The sequence below is a fragment of the Sminthopsis crassicaudata genome, chromosome 1 (genome assembly GCF_048593235.1).
Source record: "Sminthopsis crassicaudata isolate SCR6 chromosome 1, ASM4859323v1, whole genome shotgun sequence".
Taxonomy (NCBI): Eukaryota; Metazoa; Chordata; class Mammalia; order Dasyuromorphia; family Dasyuridae; genus Sminthopsis; species Sminthopsis crassicaudata.
Window position 1 is genome coordinate 260,876,335 of NC_133617.1, and position 12,352 is coordinate 260,888,686.

The following is a 12,352-nucleotide window of genomic DNA, read 5'->3' on the forward strand; positions in this document are numbered from 1 at the left end:
TTAACTTTTCTGTGTTAATTTTTAAATTTAACTTTCTTATTTTGAAATGCATGTTTAGTTTTTACTAATCCCCTTTTTCTATTTTATTAAATAAGTTTGTAAGGAAATAATATCCTCCAATTAATGCTTTAGCTACATTTCAAAAAAAAAATTTTGTCTTGCTTCACTGTTATTTTCTTTTCCACATTTAGGGCTTGTTTCTATGATTTGTTTTTTGGCCCACTTATTATTTAGAATTTCATTGTTATACTTACCTGGCAGGGGTGATTCCATGATCACGAAGCTGGTTTCCCCAGGGCGAGGCTTATCCATTGCACTCCGGATGAGCTGACCCCTGCGATTTCCCCAAATGTGGGAAAGTCGACTACATAATTTGTGGTAGTGGGGGACTGCGTTCAAGCTCTCCCCTGGGGGGGGAAAAAATTTCATTGTTGTTTCCATTGGTATCTATGTTTTTTTTTTTTTTTTTTTCCTTTGTGTGTGTATTTCCTGAATTGATTTTATAATATCATAGTTTACAAAAGATGCATTTACTATTTCTACTTTCTTTAAATTTGGTTGCCATATCTCTATGCATTAATATGTGATCAATTTTGTAAAGTTTCATGTGATGTTGAAAAACATATTATCTTTATTAATACTGTTAGGAGACACCACTAGTGTATTAGATCTAGTTTCTCCAACAATTTGTTAGGTTATTTTTCCTTTTGTTGTTTTTATTTTAGACTGAGAAAACATCGAAATATCTTGCCACTATTGTAGTGCCAATTTTTTGTTTTCTTCAACTGTTTTCCTCTATGAATTTAGATACTAAGGCTTTGGAAATTAGTTTAATATTGATATTGTTCTCTTTTTCTCTAGTTACATTTAGCAAAATCTTTCCTCATTTGTTCCTTTTTGGTGTTTTGATTTGTTTTGTGGTGATAGAATGTTTGAAACTTTTGATTTTTTTTTCTAAATTTATCTGATGTATAGCAATTTTTACCCAATCCTTCTTAATTCAGTGTATTGAGTATATTTAAAGAAACAAAGAGAAAAATTTCAGAATGTGGGATTTCTTTTCTTATTTAATCTATGGCTCTTTTTTTTTTTTTAATCAGTTTGTTTAATTTATTTACATTTAAATTTGCATTGTTTCTATTTTTCTTCCTTTATCTCCAAAAGTTTTTAAATGATGATTTTTACCTACTTTTGTAAACAGATCACTATATGTCATCAGTTATTTTAGCTTAGTTGTCCCATATTTGTTTGCATTTTTTTGTATTTTTGTTGCCTAAATTTCTTGAAAAAACAAACAAACAAAATCTTCAAGTCTGGTTTTATTTTGAGAGATGTTTGGAATGTTTCTTTTATTACTAATTTGGATAATTTGGTGCATCTTCAGCTCCTTTTCCCTTAGGAACATATCATTCCATTTTATCTTGCAGTTTCTGCTGTCTTCAAAATAGTTTTACATTATTAAAATTTCCTTTCCTTTATATTTGAAGATCTTTTTCATGATCACTTGCTGGACTTCCTATTTGTCAGTGGAATTGTTGTTGCTTTTTGTTTCTCTTCTTCCAAATTTCTCTTCACTTCCATGCATTGCTTTTCCATTCAGTTATTATCTTGTTAGTTTCTTTTATTAGACTTACCTCCATGAGATTCAAAATTTTCTATTCTATTTATTTCTGATGTGCTGGTCATAAATTCTGAATTTATTATTCTTAATTCTCTTTTAAATTATTCAGGAACAATAAGCTGTTCTGTGCTCATTTGAGAATCCACAAGTTTTTGTACCACATAAGGTTTTGATTCACTTTGCTTTTTATTATGGTATTTATTCATTGATTTCTGGACTTCCTTAGCTGATCTGGAGGCCATAATCCCATGGGATATTCTCTTTCCTATTTATTTGTCTGTTTATACTCAAGGTTGTTTTCTTCCTCCTGATATCTTTGGGAATTTTTGCCCTACTCCCTTTATATGTCCCTATTTCCCATTTTCTGAACACTTTCCCTATGAAAGTGATTTCTTTGGAGGTTGGATCTCGAAGCTATCTCTGCTTCCTTCCATACCAGACAAATCATTTTACAGTAGTCTCAGTCCCTTCTCCAAATGACTTCTGGTTAATAAATCAGACCACAACTAAGTCCTGTGCTCTCTTCATCAGGCTTAATGAATTACAGGACGATTACACACAACTGTCCTGCTCTAGTTATTTCTCTCAGTTCTCTGTTGGGGCACAGAGCCATGCTCTGTTACTTTCCTAGCATAAGAAAGCTTTTGCTTTTTGTCTTTTTGTGGTATTGAGAGGAGTGACAATGTAGGGATAGAGATTAGTGGACATAGAGTTAAATTCTGTTGCAAGTAAATGATGAGATAGTTTGTATAGCACTGAGGACAGAGCATGATGGTGAGGGAGATGCTGATTTAGCAAATTAGAGATCAATCTATTCTAGTTCATTGAATTCTTATTTCATTTGAATTATTGGTGTCTTAGACTTTTGAGACAATGGAACTTGATTTCTCTAGTGTGTAATTCCTATTTTGGAGAGAGGTAAGAAGTTGTGAGAAGCAGAGAAAACATTTGCTCTTCCATCTTGTTGGCCATGTGGTCTAAGGTCTGGAAGGATCCTCAGAAGAAATCCATTAAACTATATTTTATAGGTGAAAAGACAGGGGTTAAATGATGTGTTTAACACTAGTATTTCTGCAACTAATAAGTTTCAAAGGTAAGATGTGAACCCCTTCTTATGATTCAGCTCTCTTTCTCTGTACTATATTGTTCTCCAGAGATTTTTAAAATTAAATGCTCTTGTACATTTATTCTTCCAGACAAATAGCTTAATATATTTTTAGCACTTATCTGTAACTTGCTAAAGCATTTTGCAAGCAGTAGAAACATGTAAATACCTGCTGTCATTTAGACTTGCTTTGATAAATGCAGTCTAAAGTTTAATAGGAAGTAATGGGGAAAAACATTTGTAATTTTGTGGTGTGTTACTGACTTTTAAATTTGCATTACTTTTTCATAGACTAGATCTATAATTTCATTGATATAAGAACCTGCAAATTAGGAAAATTATATGGTATACTAGGTAAAAAAAAAAAAAAAAAAAAAAAAAAAAAAGATTAGATTGAGTTAATAACTCCTGAGCCAGAAAGCTCTGGATACAAATACTGCTTGATGGATAATGGCAAGTCACTTGATGTCTCACTTTCCCAGACATCTCTGACTATATGTGAAGCAGATATGAATTTGCATTTTATCACTATGTTTTTATTAAATTAATTTCAAATTATGTGTCATTTGTATAGAATGCTAAAAAAAATGTAGTCATCATGTTTTTCAAGTACTTGCATTCTTGAGTGAATGACTTTTTCTTTTGTAGTGCTTACACCTTCATATATTCTGAAGAACACATGAATCACCTTAGCTCCCTTTAATGCTCTTTCCCAAAGAACTCAGAAACTTAATTAGGAAAAAAGCAGTTCATCGGGCTCTGGAATATGTCCCAGTTCTTGTTCAGACTTCAAAGAGAGTTCAAGTCACTAAAGAGATAAGGAGGAAGAGATGGGAGGTGGTGAGGTCCCCTGGGCACTCCAGGATATCTTTTCTCTGCTGTTTTTGAATAATGGAAGCTCAGCCTTCTGAAGCAATATCTACAAGTATTAAAGGGTGTCTAGATCAAATACCTTATATGTTATTTTCCCTTTGGGTTACATATATGTTTTAAAATATTGGAGGAAGGGCATGTAGAAAAAACAGTTGGTATATTCCTTCCCTATTTTCAAAATACCTGAATAGAAATAGTATATAATCATGATGTTTAACAAATATGAATTGCTTAGAAACACTATCTACTGAAATTTCTGTCCATCTTTGCTGTCCTATGGTCAATTTATGGTTTACACTGTAAAATACCTATATCCAGAAATGTCAGTTACTGAAATAAAATAATTTTGCATTATCTCTAATACCTAGGAGCATAGAATCTAAGGCAATGTTTAATTTGAGTGGCTGATTGGTAGATATTAAATGATTTTTTTATTGCAGTTTCAGACCCAAAATGAATCTATAAGAGATGAAAGAAAACTTCAGGGGCATTGGTAAAAGTGGATTTGTATTCCATCGATCCACATCATGCTTAGTTCCAAAATCTGATTTGAATCTGGTGGATGACTTAAAAATTATCCATCATGGAAATTGTTATCTCTTATTTTACTTATTATGTACATTTTTCTAGATAAGGATGTTTTTTTCCTTCTTTTTTTATTTCAACGAAAATAACATTAATTTTACAATTCTTAACATTTGGTCACAATAACTGTGATGAACAATGAATTAAGCTTAACCATGTCATTTATTAACTTGGAGTTTAGGGTAATGAAGAGAGAAAGATATAAAACAATTGGTCAGTTTTTTCTTTTTAGCTATACAAACATGAATTTTATTGGGTATATTTAAAGAAACAAAGAGAAAATAAAACAAGGAAAGAGTAGAGAGAAAAAGCAGATAAGAAAAAACAGATTCTCATGGATTTATTAATGTCTTATTAGGAATAACTCAAATTGTTCATTAATTGGGTCAACAAAATATATAACTTACATGATTTTCTAATGTTAAGAAACTTGTATTAAGGAAGTATTTATAAGGAAGTTAGGGAAGTTATAAATCAAAACAAAAATTATCTCATTCACATGAAATTAGATAAGCTAGAAAGTTATTTTTTTAACCAAGAGGCCTAAAGGGTAAGGGGTAGGAAGTATTGAAAAGATTGGATATTGAAACAAATAAAATAAAAGTGTGCTTACAGTTTGCTTACCTTCCTGAATTTTTATCTACTAGGATTCAATCAGTAGTCCTACAGATTGTATTCATTCCACTTGCTAGTTAGAGATGAATGAATGTTTCTGTCATATGTATATGTTTTCTAATATTGTCTCCTCTGCTATCTTTTTTTAAACTTCCATTTGATTCTTTCCTCTCTCAACCTGGGAAATAAATTTGGTCAAACATATCTTAATGAAACAACTGCACTCCTGTCATTTAGTATGAAAAATTATTAAACTAGAATGTCAGTTTCAGTCTTATCAACAAAAAAAGAAGAAACAATTTGAATTGTAGCTAGGGTAGACTGACTGAGACTTTGATTCATAAAAAAAGATAATTTAGGTGGCATTAATAGGACCATATCAGGACATCCCACCTTTCCCCAAAACAACTTTCCCCAAAACAGCTCTTGTCCAGCACATCCACCACATAAAAATGGAGTCTTCATCTAGAGATACGTCCTCCTCCATCTATTTAGTACCTTTCTTGGCCTACTTCCTCTACCCAGCAGCAAAGGATTCTTCAACAACATATATAAATCTTGCACTTCCCTTTTGTTGTTACTTTTCAGTCATTTTCTCAGTGAAGGGTTATGTTGTACATGAAACCATCTCTCCCACTTGGTTGCTCCACATTCAATAACTGAGCTCTAGCAGTAATTCTGAACTTGCAATGAGCTAAGGAAGTTACACAAGCAGCAAGAATTACAAAATCCTTCTCAGGACTTCTCAGTAAATTTGAAGCATTTACTCTATAGACATGATCCAAGTTAAAAAACAAACAAACAAAAAAACAAACAAAACCACCTGCACATTCCCTCAAAAAACCCCTTTACCCTAAAGTCTGTCCCATGATTCTGCCTCTTCCAACATTTTTTGTGATTTCTAAAGTGATTTATTATTAAATTGACTGTAAACACCAGAAAAAGCATTTAAACACTTATCTTCACTTTACCTTGTTTAGCAAAGGCTAAAAGAGCAATCTGACCATTGACAAAAGTTGACAAAAAAACAGAGACCTTATCTAACTTGATGCTCCTTGATTGTCTCCTCCTTTTTCTTCTTCTTTAGGGAAACTATAAATTTTTTGTTTCATTCTTTTACTCTGACTTAAACTTCAAATTTAAGTTCAGAGTTGGAAGGAATGAAAGGGGCATAATAACCTATCCTGTAGTCAGGTAGGAAGAAAAATCCTTCCTGGATCCTGCTAACTTGTGAAATTATTCAATTTCCTTGAAAATCTCCTGAAAGATGGAAATCACTACCTAACTTCGATGGCACTCCATTCTGGTATTGGATAAAACCTTCCTTTTTGCACCTTCCACCCACTGTTCCTAGCTCTACCCTCTGGGGTCAGGCAAAACAATTTCAATCTCTGTCACAATAATAATTTTATAAATATTTGAAGGCCTGAGCTACCTTTGACAAGTAATGGAACCTTTCTCAGCCCTACTTCCTTTATGATCATAGGGTTGCATTGGTTGATACCTGAAATCCCATGTAGCTCTAAATCATTGAAGATGATGGTAGTGGTGATGATTTTGATAATGAATTCTCATAAGTGTTCTTTTATTCAAGACAATTATTCCCAATTTTTTCTTTTTTCTTTTCTGAGGCTGGGGTTAAGTGACTTGCCCAGGATCACACAGCTAGGAAGTGTTAAGTGTCTGAGACCAGATTTGAACTCGGGTCCTCCTGAATTCAGGGCTGGTACTCTATCCACTGTACCACCTAGCTGCCCCCCCCCCCAATTATTATTAAGATGAAACAATAAACACAGTATTCTAAAATGCAGTCTGAACAATACAAAGTGAAGCCAAATTATCATCTTCATTATTATAGAACTCCTTCAACTCAATTTATCTCATTTAATCTCTTTCTTTTAGAATGTACACATATTCTCTGTAGTACTTTTCTTTTTCCCCTTCTATCTTGGAACTTTTATTCAGTTACCTCAGGAAAATTCTCTTCCCCTTACTTTTTTTTTTCCATTTGTGAGCCACAAGAAACCCTTAAGTGCTGCTGATAAGGATAAGAGCAGTGAGTTATGTATCTGCACTAAATAAAAAAAAGAAAGATAGAAATTTTGAAGATGAACCAAACATTACAGTTATCAATCACTTGAAAATCATTTTCAGAATAGTTACTATAATTTTTAGCCATCCTACTATAATGCATTTCTTTAAGCACAAACTCAAAATAAAAACTTCATTTATTTAATGTTGTTTTCTTAATTTTGAATAATAATTTTCTTTATTTTTGCTTTTCTTTTTCATTATGCATGTGTACTACTACTAAACTGTGAAATTCTTGAAAGTAGAGATATTTTATGTAAATATATCTCAGCCATTGTATAGACTAGCATTATGTGCAATCTATGATACTGAATAAATATTCATTAGTCCTTGAAATAATTCATCTTAGGGAGTGGAGCCAAGATGGTGAAAAAGAAACCATTTTTATCTGAGCTCTCCATTATATCCCTTAGATCAACACCAAATCAAGCCTTTGAACTGGTTTTGGAGTGACAGAACCTACAAATAATTGGAATGTCATAAGTTTCCAGCAGAAGATATTTTGTAAGAACTTCAGAAAAGATCTGTTTTAATCAGACATGGAGGGAGGCAGGTTAGCACATGTTAGGTTCTTACTAAGTGCTAAGTCGGTACTTAACAGATCTCTAGTTCCACACCTTTGGTTCCGGCCTTTAAGGGGAGTTTGCCCCTTTGAACTTCTGAGGAGTATCTTTCTGAGGAGTATTTTTCCCACAAGCCCCTGAGTCATTCCACACCCATTTTCTGGGAGGATAAAAGAGACAACATTGGGCGGGGAGAAGGAGTCTACTCTAGGTCAGAGTTGGGATGACTCTCTACAAGAAGAAGTTGAGACAGCAGATCTCCTCCCACTGGGCGATCGGCAGTTTCTGGAGACAACAGAACATTACAGGATACTCCTCAGAAGTTCAAAGGGGTAAACCCCCCTTAAAGGCCAGAACCAAAGGTGTGGAACTAGAGAATTGTTAAATAGCAACTTATGACTTAGTAAAAACCTAACATCTCGTTATTTCATTAGCACTTAGTAAGAACCTAACAAGCACAGGTGCAGCATAAAGATCCAGGACTGTGTAGGGTCTGTGCTCTGGGTAATCTAGGGAGAAGAATCTACAGCAGAGTTGGCTACTCTGTCCTGGTTGCAAGCATATAGATCAGCAGATTAGTTGTGAGCCATCCATCACAAATACAAAAAGCAAATAGTGAGTCCCTGAACCCAAGAACAACACAGGACTTGGCCATGCCCACCTAGCACTGGAAGTTAGTCAGCACTGACCCAGTACAGCCACTGTCACCTGTAGAGGAAGCTTGGACAATTTTCCCTTTACCCTAAAAGCAGACCTCAACTTTTTAAAAAAAAATGAGGAAAAAAGCAAAAAGAACTCAGACCATAGATACTTTTCATGGAGAAAAGAACAAACCTCAAATCCTGAGGCACACTTAAAGCAGATCATCTCCTGATGAAGCCCTGAAGGGTGATATGGATTGGTTTTCCTCTTCAAGGAATTCTCTTGGAAGAATTCAAATAACATCTTAAAAGAGAATTTGAAGAAAAATGGGGAAAGGAAATTAGAACATTACAGGAGAATGTGGAAAAGGAAACACGGAAACTATGTGAAGAAAACTCCTTACAAAAGAGATTTAGTGAAATGGAAGAAGCATATAACTCCTTACAAATAGATTTGACAACTCCTTGAAAAACAGAATTTGAGAAAAGCACACAAAAAAATCCATTGAATAAAAACAACTCATTTAAAAAATCAATTGGCCAAATACAAAAGGAATTTTTAAAAAGGTAACTAAAGAATAATTCACTAAAAATTAGAATATGGAAATGAATGACTCAATGAGACACCAAGAATCAGTCAAACCAAACCAAAAGGAAAAGAAAAAATAGAAGAAAAAGTAAAATACCTCATTGGAAAAACAACTGGAAGATAGATCTATGAGAGATAATCTAAGGATTATTGGACTTCCTGAAAACCATGCTGAAAAAAAGAGTCTAGACATCATCTTTCAGGAAATCATCAAAGAAAACTGCCCTGATGTCCTAGAAGCAGAAGTAAAATAGGGATTGAAAAAGTCACTGATCACTTTCTGGAAAAGGCCCCAAAATGAAAACTCCAAGGAATATTGTAACTAAATTTCAGAATTATCAATTCAAGGATAAAATATTGTAAGCAGCCAGAAAGAAACAATTCAAATATTGAGGAGCCACAACCAGGATTACCCAGGTTCTAGCAGCTTCCATCTTAAAGGATCAAATGGCCTACTTCTACTATGCCCAAAGGGCTAATAAACTGTGCATACATACCCTTTGATCCAGCAATGTTTCTACTGGGCTTGTATCCTAAAGAAATCATAAAGATGGGGAAGGGACCACATATGCAAAAATGTTTCTGGCAGCCCTTTTGTAGCAGCAAGAGACTGAAAACTGAATGGATTCCCATCAGTTGGAGAATGGCTGAATAAGTTATGGTATATTAATTTATGAAATATTGTTTTTTAAGCAATGATCAATAGGATGATTTCAGAGAGGCCTGAAGAGATTTATATGAACTGATGCTAAGGGAAATGAGCAGGACCAGGAGATCATTGTACACAGCAACAGCAAGATTATACATTAGTCAGTTCTGGTGGACATGGCTCTTTTCGACATTGAGATGATTCAGTCCACTTCCAATGATTTTGTGATGAAAAAAAGCCATCTACACCCAGAGTGAGGACAATGGGAACTGAATGTAGACCACAACATGGTATTTTTACTTTTTTTGTTGTTGTTTGCTTTCATTTTGTTTTCTTTCTCATTTTTTTTTCTTTTTGATCTGATTTTTTTGGTGCAACATTATATTTGTGGAAATATGTATAGAAGAATTGCATGTTTAACATATATTGGATAACTTGCCATCTAGGGGAAGGGGTAAAAGGAAGAGAAGGAAAAAAAAATAGAACACAAGGTTTTGTATGGTAAATGTTGAAAATTATCCATGTATATATTTTGAAAATTAAAAAAAAAAAAAACCTTTTAACTAAACAAAGGAATAATTCAACTTCATTAGGTTTGTTAGCTTTTTGTTTGTTGACCTAAGAATCTAAACACCACGAATGAAGAAGACTTTATTTGTCATTTAGAAAATGAGTTCTAAGTACCAAATATCTGATTTATAAATACTATTGTAGATAAGATAGCTATAAGTTGGGTATTAATAGTAATGGTGTATGAAAAGAAGCCCACTGGTTTGATATACTGTTTCATCATATATAAACTGTTTTGAGATCATCTATATTCTTCCCTATTCTACTTGTCCAATATTATTTTTCAAAACTTAAATTTGCAGTAGCTCAGGATACCAGCTACATAAGCCTCTCTACCATGACAAAGCACTAATTAGTTCAATGAAACTATGAACTATACCATATAGCATTATTCAAGATAGGCAAGTCACAGTGGAAAGTTCTAATGAAAGATGATCCACTGGAAAGGAAATGACAAATCACTTTGGTATCTTTGTCAAGAAAACCCTATTGTATTTCATTAGTAAAAGATATGACACTAGAAATCAAGACACTCAAATTAGAAGGTATCCAGTATACCTAGTCAATAGAAAAAATGCAAGTAGCACCAGAAAGAATGAATCAGCTCAGCCAAATCCAAAAGGAAGCTCAAGTATGGATGTGTCAAAAGGAAAATCTGATGCTACAAAGATGAATACTGCACACGAACCTGGAATGTAAGTTCTTTAAACATGAAAAACTTAATGTGGTCAAACAGGAGATAGAAAGTTTAAACTTTGACATCTTAGATAAGTCACTGAACTTAAATGTATGGGAGTGGATGAATTTAATTCAGATGATTATTACATATACTACTGTAGGCAAGAATCTCTTAGAAGCTTTTTAGTAGCTATCATAATCAATAAAAGTGTGAACTGAATATAATCTCCCAAAATCATATCTGTTTGAATCCAAGACAAATTGCTCAACATCACAGTAATACAAGTCTCTGCTTCACCACTGATGCCAAAGTTTATCAATTCTTTGAAAGCATTTTCTAGAAATAATACCATTTAAAAATACCCCTTAAAAGATGTCACTTTTATCATAGGGGATCAAAATGCTAGAGCAGGAAATCAAAAGATAATTGGAATAATAAGCAACATTGGCTTTGGAGTATAAAATAAAGCAGGGCTGAGTCTAATGGGGTTTTGTGAAGATAAATCAGTGGTCACAGCAAATACTATTTTTTAAAATAGCCCATTATCAAAATTAAAATGATTATATAATTTCAGTCAAACATGGAAAAAAACATAGAAAATTAAAATAAGAGAGCTGATAGTAGTTTAGATCATGATCATCTTATTGAAAAATTCAGACATAAATTGAATGTAGGAAAAACATCAGACCATTAGCTATATCTAAAAAATACTCCTTATGAGCATGAAATGGAATTGATTAGTAGATTTAAGAGTTTAGATCTGGTAGATGAAGTGCCTGAAGAACAATGGACAGCGGTTCAAAATATTGTGCAAGAGGCAACAACAACAATAACAACAACAAAAATTCAAAGAAAAAAAAAAAGAGCAAGAAATCAAAATGACCATTTTATAAGGTATACAAATAGTGGAGGAAAGAAGGAAAGTTAGAGATAAAGAAAAAGAGGAAAGATACAGCCAACTGAATTCAAAATTCTAGAGAATAGCAAGGAGAGAGAAGATTTTCTTAAATGATTAATGCAAAGAAATAGACAAAAAAAATAGAATGAGAAAAACAGATCAAATTAAAGTCTTAAATGGAAGTAAAGGGCATGATAAAATGCAAGATTGGTAGGAATTTAATATAAGTAGAAGAGATTAATAAAAGGTGGAAAGAATATACAGAAGACATACAAGAATGATCATAACATCACAAATAACCACATCAGGTGATGTCTACTGATCTAGAGTCAGTAATCATCTTGTAGAATAAAGTCAAATGGGCCTTAGAAAACATTGTTAACAGTAAAGCTAGTGAAGGTGATAGAATTACAATCATGCTATTTAAAATCCTAAAAGATAATGCTGTTAAAAGTGCTGCACTCAATATGAATTTGGAACTATTCCCAATGGGTTATAAAACTGCCTATCCTTTAACCTAGCAGCAGCACTATTAAATTAGTATCTCCCAAAAATATCAAAAAAAGAAAAGAATCTATTTGTGCAAAAATATTTATAACAGTTCTTTTTTTTTTTACAGCATTTTTTAAATTTTTTATTTTGTTTTATAATTATAACATTTTTTGACAGTACATATGCTTGGGTAATTTTTTACAACATTATCCCTTGCACTTACTTCTATTCAGATTTTTCCCTTCCTCCCCCAACCCCCTCCCCCAGATGGCAAGCAGTCTTATATATATGTTAAATATATTACAGTATATTCTAGATACAATGTATGTGTGTAGAACCGAATTTTTTGTTGCACAGGAAGAATTGGATTCAGAAGGTAAA

At 33.0% G+C, this 12,352-nt stretch overlaps 1 non-coding gene across 1 annotated transcript; it reads left to right on the top strand.

Annotated features, from left to right (window-relative positions):
- Nucleotides 1–246: 246 nt before the first annotated feature.
- LOC141552371 (U1 spliceosomal RNA) lies at nucleotides 247–410 on the top strand. The gene has a single exon (XR_012485166.1). It is a non-coding gene; the product is annotated as a U1 spliceosomal RNA (small nuclear RNA).
- Nucleotides 411–12,352: the final 11,942 nt, after the last annotated feature.